Source organism: Primulina tabacum, chromosome 10 (assembly GCF_025594145.1).
Source record: "Primulina tabacum isolate GXHZ01 chromosome 10, ASM2559414v2, whole genome shotgun sequence".
Taxonomy (NCBI): Eukaryota; Viridiplantae; Streptophyta; class Magnoliopsida; order Lamiales; family Gesneriaceae; genus Primulina; species Primulina tabacum.
The window spans coordinates 29338911-29355723 of record NC_134559.1 but is presented as its reverse complement, the minus strand read 5'-3'; the positions used below and the strand labels follow the sequence as shown (position 1 = coordinate 29355723).

Sequence of the window (16813 nt, the reverse complement as noted above, 5' to 3'; positions counted from 1 at the left end):
AAGATAAGACATGTGAAATGAAAGTAGCTCGGGCACTGCCGGATTTGGACAAAATTGTAGGCTAATTTGATTGTAAACGGGCAAACGGACGAGACTCACTACTACGCAATGAGCTAACGAGATTTTAGCCGAATTCCTTCTCTAAGACCCTCTAATTTGAGATTTACCGGTTTTGTTAAGCTTTCGTTTCTTCGAGAAATCCTCTTAGGAAGTTCGAAATTCGATTCCGGTTCCATTTTATCGTATCCCAGGCATAATAATAGCTTTACATTCGTTATTTGCTTCTTCTTATTTTATTTTCTATTTTCTGGGAACATTTATCGATTTTTGTTGTCGTGAGCCGGTTCTGTGCGGAAGGGTATGACGCAAATTACTCCGGAGACGGTTAACTCATTAAAAACAATTATTTCGACTGTTTTAACCATAATTTACGTAACCGGTCGCGACACGAGGTCTTCCCAGGGAGGTCACCCATCCTAGCTCTGGCATCGCGCCAGAACGCTTAACTTCATGGTTATGATTGGGCGAGAGCAGTGCCGCGTGTTGTCCATCGCCTTCCGCTCCACACGTACTCGAGGGATATAAGAATAAACATCCCACTCAATGTTTGCGATCATACCAGCACTAATACACCGGATCCCTTTAAAACTCCAAAGTTAAGCGTGCTTGGGCGAGAGCAGTAATAGAATGGGTGACCCCCTGGGAAGTCCTCATGTTGCACCCCTTTTCGTGTTTTTCTATTTTTGATTACTTGTTGACAGAAGATTTTCGGCTCAAATCATATGAATCTCGATCGGAACCAGATAAGACATGTGAAATGAAAATAGCTCCGGTACTGCCGGATTTGGACAAAATTGTAGTCTAATTTGATTGTAAACGGGCAAACAGAGGAGACTCACTACTACGCAAAGAGCTGACGAGATTTTAGCCGAATTCCTTCTCTAAGACCCTCTAATTTGCGATTTAACGCTTCTGTTAAGCTTTCATTTCCTCGAGAAATCCGCTTAGGAAGTTCGAAATTCGATTCCGGTTCCATTTTATCGTATCCCAGGCATAATAATAGCTTTACATTCGTTATTTGCTTCTTCTTATTTTATTTTCTATTTTCTGGGAACATTTATCGATTTTTGTTGTCGTGAGCCGGTTCTGTGCGGAAAGGTATGACGCAGATTACTCCGGAGACGGTTAACTCATTAAAAACAATTATTTCGACTGTTTTATCCATAATTTAGCTAAACGGTCGCGACACGAGGTCTTCCTAGGGAGGTCACACATCCTACCTCTGCCATCGCGCCAGAACGCTTAACTTCATGGTTATGATTGGGCGAGAGCGGTGCCGCGTGTTGTCCATCGCCGCCCGCTCCACACGTACTCGAGGGATATAAGAATAAACATCCCACTCAATGTCGGGTGTGATCATACCAGCACTAATGCACCGAATCCCATCAGAACTCCGGAGTTAAGCGTGCTTGGGCGAGAGCAGTACTAGGATTGGTGACCACCTGGGAAGTCCTCGTGTTGCACCCTTTTCGTGTTTTTCTATTTTTGATTACTTGTTGACAGGCGATTTTCGGCTCAAATCATCTGAATCTCGATCGGGACAAGATAAGACATGTGAAATGAAAGTAGCTCGGGCACTGCCGGATTTGGACAAAATTGTAGGCTAATTTGATTGTAAACGGGCAAACGGACGAGACTCACTACTATTTTTTTTCTATTTTCTGGGAACATTTATCGATTTTTGTTGTCGTGAGCCGGTTCTGTGCGGAAGGGTATGACGCAGATTACTCCGGAGACGGTTAACTCATTAAAAACAATTATTTCGACTGTTTTAACCATAATTTACGTAACCGGTCGCGACACGAGGTCTTCCCAGGGAGGTCACCCATCCTAGCTGTGCCATCGCGCCAGAACGCTTAACTTCATGGTTATGATTGGGCGAGAGCAGTGCCGCGTGTTGTCCATCGCCGCCCGCTCCACACGTACTCGAAAGATATAAGAATAAATATCCCACTCAATGTTTGCGATCATACCAGCACTAATAGATCCCATCAGAACTCCGAAGTTAAGCGTGCTTGGGCGAGAGCAGTATTAGGATGGGTGACCCCCTGAGAAGTCCTCGTGTTGCACCCCTTTTCGTGTTTTTCTATTTTTGATTACTTGTTGACAGGCGATTTTCGGCTCAAATCATCTGAATCTCGATCGGGACAAGATAAGACATGTGAAATGAAAGTAGCTCGGGCACTGCCGGATTTGGACAAAATTGTAGGCTAATTTGATTGTAAACGGGCAAACGGACGAGACTCACTACTACGCAATGAGCTAACGAGATTTTAGCCGAATTCCTTCTCTAAGACCCTCTAATTTGAGATTTACCGGTTTTGTTAAGCTTTCGTTTCTTCGAGAAATCCTCTTAGGAAGTTCGAAATTCGATTCCGGTTCCATTTTATCGTATCCCAGGCATAATAATAGCTTTACATTCGTTATTTGCTTCTTCTTATTTTATTTTCTATTTTCTGGGAACATTTATCGATTTTTGTTGTCGTGAGCCGGTTCTGTGCGGAAGGGTATGACGCAAATTACTCCGGAGACGGTTAACTCATTAAAAACAATTATTTCGACTGTTTTAACCATAATTTACGTAACCGGTCGCGACACGAGGTCTTCCCAGGGAGGTCACCCATCCTAGCTCTGGCATCGCGCCAGAACGCTTAACTTCATGGTTATGATTGGGCGAGAGCAGTGCCGCGTGTTGTCCATCGCCTTCCGCTCCACACGTACTCGAGGGATATAAGAATAAACATCCCACTCAATGTTTGCGATCATACCAGCACTAATACACCGGATCCCTTTAAAACTCCAAAGTTAAGCGTGCTTGGGCGAGAGCAGTACTAGAATGGGTGACCCCCTGGGAAGTCCTCATGTTGCACCCCTTTTCGTGTTTTTCTATTTTTGATTACTTGTTGACAGAAGATTTTCGGCTCAAATCATATGAATCTCGATCGGAACCAGATAAGACATGTGAAATGAAAATAGCTCCGGTACTGCCGGATTTGGACAAAATTGTAGTCTAATTTGATTGTAAACGGGCAAACAGAGGAGACTCACTACTACGCAAAGAGCTGACGAGATTTTAGCCGAATTCCTTCTCTAAGACCCTCTAATTTGCGATTTAACGCTTCTGTTAAGCTTTCATTTCCTCGAGAAATCCGCTTAGGAAGTTCGAAATTCGATTCCGGTTCCATTTTATCGTATCCCAGGCATAATAATAGCTTTACATTCGTTATTTCCTTCTACTTATTTTTTTTTTCTTTTTCTGGGAACATTTATCGATTTTTGTTGTCGTGAGCCGGTTCTGTGCGAAAGGGTATGACGTAGATTACTCCGGAGACGGTTAACTCATTAAAAACAATTATTTCGACTGTTTTATCCATAATTTACGTAAACGGTCGCGATACGAGGTCTTCTCAGGGTGGTCACCCATTCTAGCTCTGCCATCGCGCCAGAACGCTTAACTTCATGGTTATGATTGGGCGAGAGCAGTGCCGCGTGTTGTCCATCGGCGCCCGCTCCACACGTACTCGAGGGATATAAGAATAAACATCCCAATCAATGTCGGGTGCGATCATACCAGCACTAATGCACCGAATCCCATCAGAACTCCGAAATTAAGCGTGCTTGGGCGAGAGCAGTACTAGGATGGGTGACCCCTTAGGAAGTCCTCGTGTTGCACCCCTTTTCGTGTTTTTTTATTTTTGATTACTTGTTGACAGACGATTTTCGGGTCATATCATCTGAATATCAATCAGGACCAGATAAGACATGTGAAATGAAAGTAGCTTGGGCACTGCCGGATTTGGACAAAATTGTAAGCTAATTTGATTGTAAACGGGCAAACGGACGAGACTCATTCTAAGCAATGAGCTGACGAGATTTTAGCCGAATTCCTTCTCTAAGAACCTCTAATTTTTGATTTACCGCTTCTGTTAAGCTTTCGTTTACTCGAGAAATCCGCTTAGGAAGTTCGAAATTCGATTCCGGTTCCATTTTATCGTATCCCTAGCATAATAATAGCTTTACATTCGTTATTTACCCCCTGGGGTGTCCTTGTGTTTCACCCCTTTTCGTGTTTTTCTATTTTTGATTACTTGTTGACAGACGATTTTCGGCTCAAACCATCTGATTCTCAATCGGACCAGATAAGACATGTGAAATGAAAGTAGCTCGGGCACTGCCGGATTTGGACAAAATTGTAGGCTAATTTGATTGTAAACGGGCAAACGGACGAGACTCATTGCTACGCAATGAGCTGAAGAGATTTTAGCCGAATTCCTTCTCTAAGACCCTCTAATTTGCGATTTACCGCTTCTGTTAAGCTTTCGTTTCCTCGAGAAATAAGCTAAGGAAGTTCGAAATTTGATTCCGGTTCCATTTTATCGTATCCCAGGCATAATAATAGCTTTACATTCGTTATTTCCTTCTTCTTATTTTTTTCTATTTTCTGGGAACATTTATCGATTTTTGTTGTCGTGAGCCGGTTCTATGCGAAATGGTATGACGCAGATTACTCCGGAGACGGTTAACTCATTAAAAAAAATTATTTCGACTGTTTTATCCATAATTTACCTAAACGGTCGCGACACGAGGTCTTCCTAGGGAGGTCACCCATCCTACCTCTGTCATCGCGCCAGAACGCTTAAATTCATGGTTATGATTGGGCGAGAGCAGTGCCGCGTGTTGTCCATCGCCGCCCGCTCCACACGTATTCAAGGGATATAAGAATAAACATCCCACTCAATGTCAGGTGCGATCATACCAGCACTAATGCACCGGATCCCATCAGAACTCGGAAGTTAACCGTGCTTGGGCGATAGCAGTACTAGGATGGGTGACCCCCGTGGAAGTCCTCGTGTTGCACCCCTTTTCGTGTTTTTCTATTTTTGATTACTTGTTGACAGACGATTTTCGGCTCAAATCATCTGAATCTCGATCGGGACAAGATAAGACATGTCAAATGAAAGTAGCTCGGGCACTGCCGGATTTGGACAAAATTGTAGGCTAATTTGATTGTAAACGGGCAAACGGACGAGACTCAGTCCTACGCAATGAGCTGACGAGATTTTTGCCAAATTACTTCTCTAAGACCCTCTAATTTGCGATTTAACGCTTCTGTTAAGCTTTCGTTTCCTCTAGAAATCCGCTTAGGAAGTTCGAAATTTGATTCCGGTTCCATTTTATCGTATCCCATGCATAATAATAGCTTTACATTCGTTATTTCCTTCTTCTTATTTTTTTTTTCTATTTTCTGCAAACATTTATCGATTTTTGTTGTCGTGAGCCGGTTCTGTGCGGAAGGGTATGACGCAGATTACTCCGAAGATGGTTAACTCATTAAAAACAATTATTTCGACTGTTTAACCATAATTTACTAACCGGTCGCGACACGAGGTCTTCCCAGGGAGGTCACCCATCCTAGCTCTGCCATCGCGCCAGAACGCTTAACTTCATGGTTATGATTGAGCGAGAGCAGTGCCGCGTGTTGTCCATCGCCGCCCGCTCCACACGTACTCGAGGGATATAAGAATAAACATCCCACTCAATGTTTGCGATCATACCAGCACTTATGCACCGGATCTCATCAATACTCCAAAGTTAAGCGTGCTTGGGCGAGAGCAGTACTAGAATGGGTGACCCTCTGGGAAGTCCTCATGTTGCACCCTTTTCGTGTTTTTCTATTTTTGATTACTTGTTGACAGACGATTTTCGGCTTAAATCATCTGAATCTCGAACGGGACCAGATAAGACATTGCACCCCTTTTCGTGTTTTTCTATTTTTGATTACTTGTTGACATACGATTTTCGGCTCAAATCATCTGAATCTCGAACGGGACCAGATAAGACATGTGAAATGAAAGTATCTCGGGCACTGCCGGATTTGGACAAAATTGTAGGCTAATTTGATTATAAACGGGCAAACGGACGAGACTCATTCCTACGCAATGAGCTGACGAGATTTTAACCGAATTCCTCCACTAAGACCCTCTAATTTTCGATTTACCGCTTCTGTTAAGCTTTTGTTTCCTCGAGATATCCGCTTAGGAAGTTCGAAATTCGATTCCGGTTCCATTTTATCGTATCCCAGGCATAATAATAGCTTTAAATTCGTTATTTTCTTCTTCTTATTTTTTTTCAATTTTCTGGGAACATTTATCGATTTTTGTTGTCGTGAGCCGGTTCTGTGCGGAAGGGTATGACGCAGATTACTCCGGAGATGGTTAACTCATTAAAAACAATTATTTTCACTGTTTTATCCATAATTTACGTAAATAGTCGCGACACGAGGTCTTCCCAGGGAGGTCACCCATCCTACCTCTGCCATCGCGCCAGAACGCTTAACTTCATGGTTATGATTGGGCGAGAGCACTGCGGCATGTGGTCTATCGCCGCACGCTCCACACGTACTCGAGGGATATAAGAATAAACATCCCACTCAATGTCGGGTGCGATCATACCAGCACTAATGCACCGGATCCCATCAGAACTCCGAAGTTAAGCGTGCTTGGGCGAGAGCAGTACTAGGATGGGTGACCGACCCCCTGGGAAGTCCTCGTGTTGCACCCCTTTTCGTGTTTTTCTATTTTTGATTACTTGTTGACAGACGATTTTCGGCTCAAATCATCTGAATCTCGATCGGGACCAGATAAGACATGTGAAATGAAAGTAGCTCGGGCACTGCCGGATTTGGACAAAATTGTAGGCTAATTTGATGTAAACGGTCAAACGGACGAGACTTATTACTACGCAATGAGCTGACGAGATTTTTGACGAATTCCTTTTCTAAGACCCTCTAATTTGCGATTTAACTCTTCTGTTAAGCATTCGTTTCCTCGAGAAATCCTCTAAGGAAGTTCGAAATTCGATTCCGGTTCCATTTTATCGTATCCCAGGCATAATAATAGCTTTACATTCGTTATTTGCTTCTTCTTATTTTTTTTCTATTTTCTGGGAACATTTATCGATTTTTGTTGTCGTTAGCCGGTTCTGTGCGGAAGGGTATGACGCAGATTACCCCGGGGACGGTTAACTCTTAAAAAACAATTATTTCGACTGTTTTAACCATAATTTACGTAACCGATCGCGACACGAGGTCTTCCCAAGGAGGTCACCCATCCTCGCTCTGCCATCGCGCCAGAACGCTTAACTTCATGGTTATGATTGGGCGAGAGTAGTGCCGTGTGTTGTCCATCGCCGCCCGCTCCACACGTACTTGAGGGATATAAGAATAAACATCCCACTCAATGGTTGCGATCATACTAGCACTAATGCACCGGATCCCATCAAAACTCCGAAGTTAAGCGTGCTTGGGCGAGAGCAGTACTAGGATTGGTGACCCCCTGGGAAGTCCTCGTGTTGCACCCCTTTTCGTGTTTTTCTATTTTTGATTACTTGTTGATAGACGATTTTCGGATCAAATCATCTGAATCTCGATCGGGACCAAATAAGACATGTGAAATGAAAGTAGCTCGGGCACTGCCGGATTTGGACAAAATTGTAGGCTAATTTGATTGTAAACGGGCAAACGGACGAGACTCATTACTACGCAATGAGCTGACGAGATTTTAGCCGAATTCCTTCTCTAAGACCCTCTAATTTGCGATTTACCGCTTCTGTTAAGCTTTCGTTTCCTCGAGAAATCCGCTTAGGAAGTTTGAAATTCGATTCCGGTTCCATTTTATCGTATCCCAAACATAATAATTGCTTTTACATTCGTTATTTCCTTCTTCTTATTTTTTTTTCTATTTTCTGGGAACATTTATCGATTTTTGTTGTCGTGAGCCAGTTCTGTGCGGAAGGGTATGACGCAGATTACTCCGGAGACGGTTAACTCATTAAAAACAATTATTTCGACTGTTTTATCCATAATTTACGTAAACGATCGCGACACGAGGTCTTCCCAGGAGGTCACACATCCTAGCTCTGCCATCGCGCCAGAACGCTTAACTTCATGGTTATGATTGGGCGAGAGCAGTGCCGCGTGTTGTCCATCGCCTTCCGCTCCACACGTAATCGAGGGATATAAGAATAAACATCCCACTCAATGTTTGAGATCATACCAGCACTAATGCACCGGATCACATCAAAACTCCAAAGTTAAGCGTGCTTGGGCGAGAGCAGTGCCGCGTGTTGTCCATCGCCGCCCGCTCAACACGTACTCGAGGGATATAAGAATAAACATCCCACTCAATGTCGGGTGCGATCATACCTGCACTAATGCACCGGATCCCATCAGAACTTCGAAGTTAAGCTTGCTTGGGCAAGAGCAGTACTAGGATGGGTGACCCCCTGGGAAGTCCTCGTGTTGCACCCCTTTTCGTGTTTTTCTATTTTTGATTACTTGTTGACAGACGATTTTCGGCTCAAATCATCTGAATCTCAATCGGGACCAAATAAGACGTGAAATGAAAGTAGCTCGGGCACTGCCGGATTTGGACAAAATTGTAGGCTAATTTGATTGTAAACGGGCAAACGGACGAGACTCATTCTATGGAATGAGCTGACGAGATTTTAGCCGAATTCCTTCTCTAAGACCCTCTAACTTGCGATTTACCGCTTCTGTTAAGCTTTCGTTTCCTCGAGAAATCCGCTTAGGAAGCTTGAAATTCGATTCCGATTCTATTTTATTGTACTCCAGGGATAATAATAGCTTTACATTCGTTATTTCCTTCTTCTTATTTTTTTTTCTATTTTCTGGGAACATTTATCGATTTTTGTTGTCGTGAGCCGGTTCTGTGCGGAAGGGTATGACGCAGATTACTCCGGAGACGGTTAACTCATTAAAAACAATTATTTCGACTGTTTTATCCATAATTTACGTAAACGGTCGCGACACGAGGTCTTTCCAGGGAGGTCACCCGTCCTACCTCTGCCATCGCGCTAGAACGCTTAACTTTATGGTTATGATTGGGCGAGAGCAGTGCCGCGTGTTGTCCATCGCCGCCCGCTCCACACGTACTCGAGGGATAAAAGAATAAACATCCCACTCAATGTGGGGTGCGATCATACCAGCACTAATGCACCGGATCCCATCAGAACTCCGAAGTTAAGCGTGCTTGGGCGAGAGCAGTATTAGGATGGTTGACCCCCTGGGAAGTCCTCGTGTTGCACCTCTTTTCGTGTTTTTCTATTTTTTATTACTTGCTGACAGACGATTTTCGGCTCAAATCATCTGAATCTCGATCGGGACCAGATAAGACATGTGAAATGAAAGTAGCTCTGGCACTGCCGGATTTGGACAAAATTGTAGGCTAATTTGATTGTAAACAGGCAAACGGACGAGACTCATTACTACGCAATGAGCTGACGAGATTTTTGCCGAATTCCTTCTCTAAGACCATCTAATTTGCGATTTAACGCTTCTGTTAAGCTTTCGTTTCCTCGAGAAATCCTCTTAGGAAGTTCGAAATTCGATTCCGGTTCCATTTTATCGTATCCAGGCTTAATAATAGCTTTTCATTCGTTATTTGCTTCTTCTTATTTTTTTCTATTTTCTGGGAACATTTATCGATTTTTGTTGTCGTGAGCCGGTTCTGTGCGGAAGGGTATGACGCAGATTACTCCGGAGACGGTTAACTCATTAAAATCAATTATTTCGACTGTTTTAACCATAATTTACGTAACCGGTCGCGACACGAGGTCTTCCCAGGATGGTCACCCATCCTAGCTCTGCCATCGCGCCAGAACGCTTAACTTCATGGTTATGATTGGGCGAGAGCAGTGTCGCGTGTTGTCCATCGCCTTCCGCTCCACACGTACTCGAGGGATATAAGAATAAACATCCCACTCAATGTTTGCGATCATACCAGCACTAATGCACCAGATCCCATCAAAACTCCAAAGTTAAGCGTGCTTGGGCGAGAGCAGTACTAGAATGGGTGACCCCCTGGGAAGTCCTCGTGTTGCAACCCTTTTTGTGTTTTTCTATTTTTGATTACTTGTTGACAGACGATTTTCGGCTCAAATCATCTGAATCTCGATCGGGACCAGATAAGACATGTGAAATGAAAGTAGCTCGGGCACTGCCGGATTTGGACAAAATTGTAGGCTAATTTGATTGTAAACGGGCAAACGGACGAGACTCATTACTACGCAATGAGCTGACGAGATTTTAGCTGAATTCCTTCTCTAAGACCCTCTAATTTGCGATTTACCGCTTCTGTTAAGCTTTCGTTTCATCGAGAAATCCGCTTAGGAAGTTCGAAATTCGATTCCGGTTCTATTTTATCGTATCCCAGGCATAATAATAGCTTTACATTCGTTATTTCCTTCTTCTTATTTTTTTTCTATTTTTTGGGAACATTTATCGATTTTTGTTGTCGTTAGCCGGTTCTGTGCGGAAGGGTATGACGCAGATTACTCCGGGGACGGTTAACTCTTAAAAAACAATTATTTCGACTGTTTTAACCATAATTTACGTAACCGATCGCGACACGAGGTCTTCCCAAGGAGGTCACCCATCCTAGCTCTGCCATCGCGCCAGAACGCTTAACTTCATGGTTATGATTGGGCGAGAGCAGTGCCGCGTGTTGTCCATCGCCGCCCGCTCCACACGTACTTGAGGGATATAAGAATAAACATCCCACTCAATGGTTGCGATCATACCAGCACTAATGCACCGGATCCCATCAAAACTCCGAAGTTAAGCGTGCTTGTGCGAGAGCAGTACTAGGATTGGTGACCCCCTGGGAAGTCCTCGTGTTGCACCCCTTTTCGTGTTTTTCTATTTTTGATTACTTGTTGACAGACGATTTTCGGCTCAAATCATCTGAATCTCGATCGGGACCAGATAAGACATGTGAAATGAAAGTAGCTCGGGCACTGCCGGATTTGGACAAAATTGTAGGCTAATTTGATTGAAAACGGGCAAACGGACGAGACTCATTACTACGCAATGTGCTTACGAGAGTTTAGCCAAATTCCTTCTCTAAGACCCTCTAATTTGCGATTTACCGCTTTTGTTAAGCTTTCGTTTCCTCGAGAAATCAGCTTAGGAAGTTCGAAATTCGATTCCGGTCGTATCCCAGGCATAATAATAGCTTTACATTCGTTATTATCTTCTTCTTATTTTTTTTCTATTTTCTAGGAACATTTATCGATATTTGTTGTCGTGGGCCGGTTCTGTGCGGAGGGGTATGACGCAGATTACTCCGGAGACGGTTAACTCATTAAAAACAATTATTTCGACTGTTTTATCCATAATTTACGTAAACGATCGCGACACGAGGTCTTCCCAGGAGGTCACCCATCCTAGCTCTGCCATCGCGCCAGAACGCTTAACTTCATGGTTATGATTGGGCGAGAGCAGTGCCGCGTGTTGTCCATCGCCGCCCGCTCCACACGTACTCGAGGGATATAAGAATAAACATCCCACTCAATGTGGGGTGCGATCATACCAGCACTAATGCACCGGATCCCATCAGAACTCCGAAGTTAAGCGTGCTTGGGCGAGAGCAGTATTAGGATGGTTGACCCCCTGGGAAGTCCTCGTGTTGCACCCCTTTTCGAGTTTTTCTATTTTTGATTACTTGTTGACAGACGATTTTCGGCTCAAATCATCTGAATCTCGATCGGGACCAGATAAGACATGTGAAATGAAAGTAGCTCGGGCACTGCCGGATTTGGACAAAATTGTAGGCTAATTTGATTGTAAACGGGCAAACGGACGAGACTCATTACTACGCAATGAGCTGACGAGATTTTAGCCGAATTCCTTCTCTAAGACCCTCTAATTTGCGATTTACCGCTTCTGTTAAGCTTTCGTTTCCTCGAGAAATCCGCTTAGGAAGTTCGAAATTCGATTCCGGTTCCTTTTTATCGTATCCCAGGCATAATAATAGCTTTACATTCGTTATTTCCTTCTTCTTATTTTTTTTCTATTTTCTGGGAACATTTATCGATTTTTGTTGTCGTGAGCCGGTTCTGTGCGGAAGGGTATGACGCAGATTACTCCGGAGACGGTTAACTAATTAAAAACAATTATTTTGACTGTTTTATCCATAATTTACGTAAACGGTCGCGACACGAGGTCTTCCCAGGAGGTCACCCATCCTAGCTCTGCCTTCGCGCCAGAACGCTTAACTTCATGTTTATGATTGGGCGAGAGCAGTGCCGCGTGTTGTCCATCGCCGCCCGCTCCACACGTACTCGAGGGATATAAGAATAAACATCCCACTCAATGTCGGGTGCGATCATACCAGCACTAATGCACCGGATCCCATCAAAACTCCGAAGTTAAGCGTGCTTGGGCGAGAGCAGTACTAGGATGGGTGACCCCCTGGGAAGTCCTCGTGTTACAACCCTTTTCGTGTTTTTCTATTTTTGATTACTTGTTGACAGACGATTTTCGGCTCAAATCATCTGAATCTCGATCGGGACCAGATAAGACATGTGAAATGAAAGTAGCTCGGGCACTGCCGGATTTGGACAAAATTGTAGGCTAATTTGATTGTAAACGGGCAAACGACGAGACTCATTACTACGCAATGAGCTGACGAGATTTTAGCCGAATTCCTTCTCTAAGACCCTCTAATTTGCGATTTACCGCTTCTGTTAAGCTTTCGTTTCCTCGAGAAATCCGCTTAGGAAGTTCGAAATTCGATTTCCGGTTCCATTTTATCGTATCCCAGGCATAATAATAGCTTTACATTCGTTATTTCCTTCTTCTTATTTTTTTTCTATTTTCTGGGAACATTTATCGATTTTGTTGTCGTGAGCCGGTTCTGTGCGGAAGGGTATGACGCAGATTACTCCGGAGAGGGTTAACTCATTAAAAACAATTATTTCGACTGTTTTATTCATAATTTACGTAAACGGTCGCGACACGAAGTCTTCCCAGGGAGGTCACCCATCCTAGCCTCTGCCATCGCGCCAGAACGCTTAACTTCATGGTTATGATTGGGCGAGAGCAGTGCCGCGTGTTGTCCATCGCCGCCCGCTCCACACGTACTCGAGGGATATAAGAATAAACATCCCACTCAATGTCGGGTGCGATCATACCAGCACTAATGCACCGGATCCCATCAGAACTCCGAAGTTAAGCGTGCTTGGGCGAGAGCAGTACTAGGATGGGTGACCCCCTGGGAAGTCCTCGTGTTGCACCCCTTTTCGTGTTTTTCTATTTTTGATTACTTGTTGACAGACGATTTTCGGCTCAAATCATCTGAATCTCGATCGGGACCAGATAAGACATGTGAAATGAAAGTAGCTCGGGCACTGCCGGATTTGGACAAAATTGTAGGCTAATTTGATTGTAAACGGGCAAACGGACGAGACTCATTACTACGCAATGAGCTGACGAGATTTTAGCCGAATTCCTTCTCTAAGACCCTCTAATTTGCGATTTACCGCTTCTGTTAAGCTTTCGTTTCCTCGAGAAATCCGCTTAGGAAGTTCGAAATTCGATTCCGGTTCCATTTTATCGTATCCCAGGCATAATAATAGCTTTACATTCGTTATTTCCTTCTTCTTATTTTTTTTCTATTTTCTGGGAACATTTATCGATTTTTGTTGTCGTGAGCCGGTTCTGTGCGGAAGGGTATGACGCAGATTACTCCGGAGACGGTTAACTCATTAAAAACAATTATTTCGACTGTTTTATCCATAATTTACGTAACGATCGCGACACGAGGTCTTCCCAGGGAGGTCACCCATCCTAGCTCTGCCATCGCGCCAGAACGCTTAACTTCATGGTTATGATTGGGCGAGAGCAGTGCCGCGTGTTGTCCATCGCCGCCCGCTCCACACGTACTCGAGGGATATAAGAATAAACATCCCACTCAATGTCGGTGCGATCATACCAGCACTAATGCACCGATCCCATCAAACTCCGAAGTTAAGCGTGCTTGGGCGAGAGCAGTACTAGATGGGTGACCCCCTGGGAAGTCCTCGTGTTGCACCCTTTTCGTGTTTTTCTATTTTTGATTACTTGTTGACAGACGATTTTCGGCTCAAATCATCTGAATCTCGATCGGGACCAGATAAGACATGTGAAATGAAAGTAGCTCGGGCACTGCCGGATTTGGACAAAATTGTAGGCTAATTTGATTGTAAACGGGCAAACGGACGAGACTCATTACTACGCAATGAGCTGACGAGATTTTAGCCGAATTCCTTCTCTAAGACCCTCTAATTTGCGATTTACCGCTTCTGTTAAGCTTTCGTTTCCTCGAGAAATCCGCTTAGGAAGTTCGAAATTCGATTCCGGTTCCATTTTATCGTATCCCAGGCATAATAATAGCTTTACATTCGTTATTTCCTTCTTCTTATTTTTTTTCTATTTTCTGGGAACATTTATCGATTTTTGTTGTCGTGAGCCGGTTCTGTGCGGAAGGGTATGACGCAGATTACTCCGGAGACGGTTAACTCATTAAAAACAATTATTTCGACTGTTTTAACCATAATTTACGTAACCGATCGCGACACGAGGTCTTCCCAGGGAGGTCACCCCTCCTAGCTCTGCCATCGCGCCAGAACGCTTAACTTCATGGTTATGATTGGGCGAGAGCAGTGCCGCGTGTTGTCCATCGCCGCCCGCTCCACACGTACTCGAGGGATATAAGAATAAACATCCCACTCAATGTCGGGTGCGATCATACCTGCACTAATGCACCGGATCCCATCAGAACTCCGAAACTAAGCGTGCTTGGGCAAGAGCAGTACTAGGAAGGGTGACCCCCTGGGAAGTCCTCGTGTTGTGCACCCCTTTTCGTGTTTTTCTATTTTTGATTACTTGTTGACAGACGATTTTCGGCTCAAATCATCTGAATCTCGATCGGGACCAAATACGACATGTGAAATGAAAGTAGCTCGGGCACTGCCGGATTTGGACAAAATTGTAGGCTAATTTGATTGTAAACGGGCAAACGGACGAGACTCATTACTACGCAATGAGCTGACGAGATTTTAGCCGAATTCCTTCTCTAAGACCCTCTAATTTGCGATTTACCGCTTCTGTTAAGCTTTCGTTTCATCGAGAAATCCACTTAGGAAGTTCGAAATTCGATTCCGGTTCTATTTTATCGTATCCCAGGCATAATAATAGCTTTACATTCGTTATTTCCTTCTTCTTATTTTTTTTTCTATTTTCTGGGAACATTTATCGATTTTTGTTGTCGTTAGCCGGTTCTGTGCGGAAGGGTATGACGCAGATTACTCGGGAGACGGTTAACTCATTAAAAACAATTATTTCGACTGTTTTAACCATAATTTACGTAACCGATCGCGACACGAGGTCTTTCGAGGGAGGTCACCCATTCTAAATCTGCCATCGCGTCAGAACGCTTAACTTCATGGTTATGATTGGGCGAGAGCAGTGCTGCGTGTTGTCCATCGCCGCCCGCTCCACACGTACTTGAGGGATATAAGAATAAACATCCCACTCAATGGTTGCGATCATACCAGCACTAATGCACCGGATCCCATCAAAACTCCGAAGTTAAGCGTGCTTGGGCGAGAGCAGTACTAGGATTGGTGACCCCCTGGGAAGTCCTCGTGTTGCACCCCTTTTCGTGTTTTTCTATTTTTGATTACTTGTTGACAGACGATTTTCGGCTCAAATCATCTGAATCTCGATCGGGACCAAATAAGACATGTGAAATGAAGTAGCTCGGGCACTGCCGGATTTGGACAAAATTGTAGGCTAATTTGATTGTAAACGGGCAAACGGACGAGACTCATTACTACGCAATGAGCTGACGAGATTTTAGCCGAATTCCTTCTCTAAGACCCTCTAATTTGCGATTTACCGCTTCTGTTAAGCTTTCGTTTCCTCGAGAAATCCGCTTAGGAAGTTCGAAATTCGATTCCGGTTCCATTTTCGTATCCCAGGCATAATAATCTTTACATTCGTTATTTCCTTCTTCTTATTTTTTTCTATTTTCTGGGAACATTTATCGATTTTTGTTGTCGTGAGCCGGTTCTGTGCGGAAGGGTATGACGCAGATTACTCCGAGACGGTTAACTCATTAAAACAATTATTTCGACTGTTTTAATCCATAATTTACGTAAACGATCGCGACACGAGGTCTTCCCAGGGAGGTCACCCATACTACCTCTGCCATCGCGCCAGAACGCTTAACTTCGTATGGTTATTGGGCGAGCAGTGCCGCGTGTTGTCCATCGCCGCCCGCTCCACACGTACTCGAGGGATATAAGAATACATCCCACTCAATGTCGGGTGCGATCATACCAGCACTAATGCACCGGATCCCATCAGAACTCCGAAGTTAAGCGTGCTTGGGCAGAGCAGTACTAAATGGGTGACCCCTGGGAAGTCCTCGTGTTGCACCCTTTTTCGTGTTTTTCTATTTTTGATTACTTGTTGACAGACGATTTTCGGCTCAAATCATCTGAATCTCGATCGGACCAGATAACATGTGAAATGAAAGTAGCTCGGGCACTGCCGGATTTGGACAAAATTGTAGGCTAATTTGATTGTAAACGGGCAAACGGACGAGACTCATTACTACGCAATGAGCTGACGAGATTTTAGCCGAATTCCTTCTCTAGACCCTATAATTTGCGATTTACACGCTTCTGTTAAGCTTTCGTTTCCTCGAGAAATCCGCTTAGGAAGTTCGAAATTCGATTCCGGTTCCATTTATCGTATCCCATCCCAGGCATATAATAGCTTTACATTCGTTATTTCCTCTTCTTATTTTTTCTATTTTCTGGGAACATTTATCGATTTTTGTTGTCGTGAGCCGGTTCTGTGCGGAAGGGTATGACGCAGATTACCTCCGGAGACGGTTAACTCATT

General features: G+C 44.0%; 16 non-coding genes and 4 pseudogenes across 16 annotated transcripts; all 20 read left to right on the top strand.

Moving 5' to 3' along the window:
- The first annotated feature begins 605 nt into the window (after positions 1-605).
- On the top strand, positions 606-724 carry LOC142510986 (5S ribosomal RNA; annotated as a pseudogene).
- Positions 725-1408: 684 nt separating this feature from the next.
- LOC142516837 (5S ribosomal RNA) lies at positions 1409-1527 on the top strand. Its single transcript, XR_012812609.1, has one exon. It is a non-coding gene; the product is annotated as a 5S ribosomal RNA (ribosomal RNA).
- A 492-nt stretch (positions 1528-2019) lies between these two features.
- LOC142512020 (5S ribosomal RNA) lies at positions 2020-2133 on the top strand (annotated as a pseudogene).
- A 681-nt stretch (positions 2134-2814) lies between these two features.
- On the top strand, positions 2815-2933 carry LOC142509262 (5S ribosomal RNA). Its single transcript, XR_012807445.1, has one exon. It is a non-coding gene; the product is annotated as a 5S ribosomal RNA (ribosomal RNA).
- Positions 2934-3617: 684 nt separating this feature from the next.
- LOC142515448 (5S ribosomal RNA) lies at positions 3618-3736 on the top strand. The gene has a single exon (XR_012811293.1). It is a non-coding gene; the product is annotated as a 5S ribosomal RNA (ribosomal RNA).
- Positions 3737-4802: 1066 nt separating this feature from the next.
- LOC142508816 (5S ribosomal RNA) lies at positions 4803-4921 on the top strand. Its single transcript, XR_012807019.1, has one exon. It is a non-coding gene; the product is annotated as a 5S ribosomal RNA (ribosomal RNA).
- A 680-nt stretch (positions 4922-5601) lies between these two features.
- LOC142510747 (5S ribosomal RNA) lies at positions 5602-5720 on the top strand (annotated as a pseudogene).
- Positions 5721-6498: 778 nt separating this feature from the next.
- On the top strand, positions 6499-6621 carry LOC142514143 (5S ribosomal RNA). Its single transcript, XR_012810052.1, has one exon. It is a non-coding gene; the product is annotated as a 5S ribosomal RNA (ribosomal RNA).
- Positions 6622-7300: 679 nt separating this feature from the next.
- Positions 7301-7419, top strand: LOC142517149 (5S ribosomal RNA). Its single transcript, XR_012812909.1, has one exon. It is a non-coding gene; the product is annotated as a 5S ribosomal RNA (ribosomal RNA).
- Positions 7420-8249: 830 nt separating this feature from the next.
- On the top strand, positions 8250-8368 carry LOC142515217 (5S ribosomal RNA). Its single transcript, XR_012811072.1, has one exon. It is a non-coding gene; the product is annotated as a 5S ribosomal RNA (ribosomal RNA).
- Positions 8369-9049: 681 nt separating this feature from the next.
- Positions 9050-9168, top strand: LOC142513610 (5S ribosomal RNA). The gene has a single exon (XR_012809548.1). It is a non-coding gene; the product is annotated as a 5S ribosomal RNA (ribosomal RNA).
- Positions 9169-9846: 678 nt separating this feature from the next.
- Positions 9847-9965, top strand: LOC142516035 (5S ribosomal RNA). Its single transcript, XR_012811850.1, has one exon. It is a non-coding gene; the product is annotated as a 5S ribosomal RNA (ribosomal RNA).
- Positions 9966-10645: 680 nt separating this feature from the next.
- On the top strand, positions 10646-10764 carry LOC142507321 (5S ribosomal RNA). Its single transcript, XR_012805581.1, has one exon. It is a non-coding gene; the product is annotated as a 5S ribosomal RNA (ribosomal RNA).
- Positions 10765-11436: 672 nt separating this feature from the next.
- Positions 11437-11555, top strand: LOC142512963 (5S ribosomal RNA). Its single transcript, XR_012808935.1, has one exon. It is a non-coding gene; the product is annotated as a 5S ribosomal RNA (ribosomal RNA).
- Positions 11556-12237: 682 nt separating this feature from the next.
- LOC142514954 (5S ribosomal RNA) lies at positions 12238-12356 on the top strand. The gene has a single exon (XR_012810824.1). It is a non-coding gene; the product is annotated as a 5S ribosomal RNA (ribosomal RNA).
- A 683-nt stretch (positions 12357-13039) lies between these two features.
- Positions 13040-13158, top strand: LOC142513294 (5S ribosomal RNA). The gene has a single exon (XR_012809248.1). It is a non-coding gene; the product is annotated as a 5S ribosomal RNA (ribosomal RNA).
- Positions 13159-13839: 681 nt separating this feature from the next.
- Positions 13840-13955, top strand: LOC142511518 (5S ribosomal RNA; annotated as a pseudogene).
- A 682-nt stretch (positions 13956-14637) lies between these two features.
- LOC142507897 (5S ribosomal RNA) lies at positions 14638-14756 on the top strand. Its single transcript, XR_012806136.1, has one exon. It is a non-coding gene; the product is annotated as a 5S ribosomal RNA (ribosomal RNA).
- Positions 14757-15439: 683 nt separating this feature from the next.
- On the top strand, positions 15440-15558 carry LOC142515898 (5S ribosomal RNA). Its single transcript, XR_012811718.1, has one exon. It is a non-coding gene; the product is annotated as a 5S ribosomal RNA (ribosomal RNA).
- A 671-nt stretch (positions 15559-16229) lies between these two features.
- On the top strand, positions 16230-16345 carry LOC142508647 (5S ribosomal RNA). Its single transcript, XR_012806853.1, has one exon. It is a non-coding gene; the product is annotated as a 5S ribosomal RNA (ribosomal RNA).
- Positions 16346-16813: the final 468 nt, after the last annotated feature.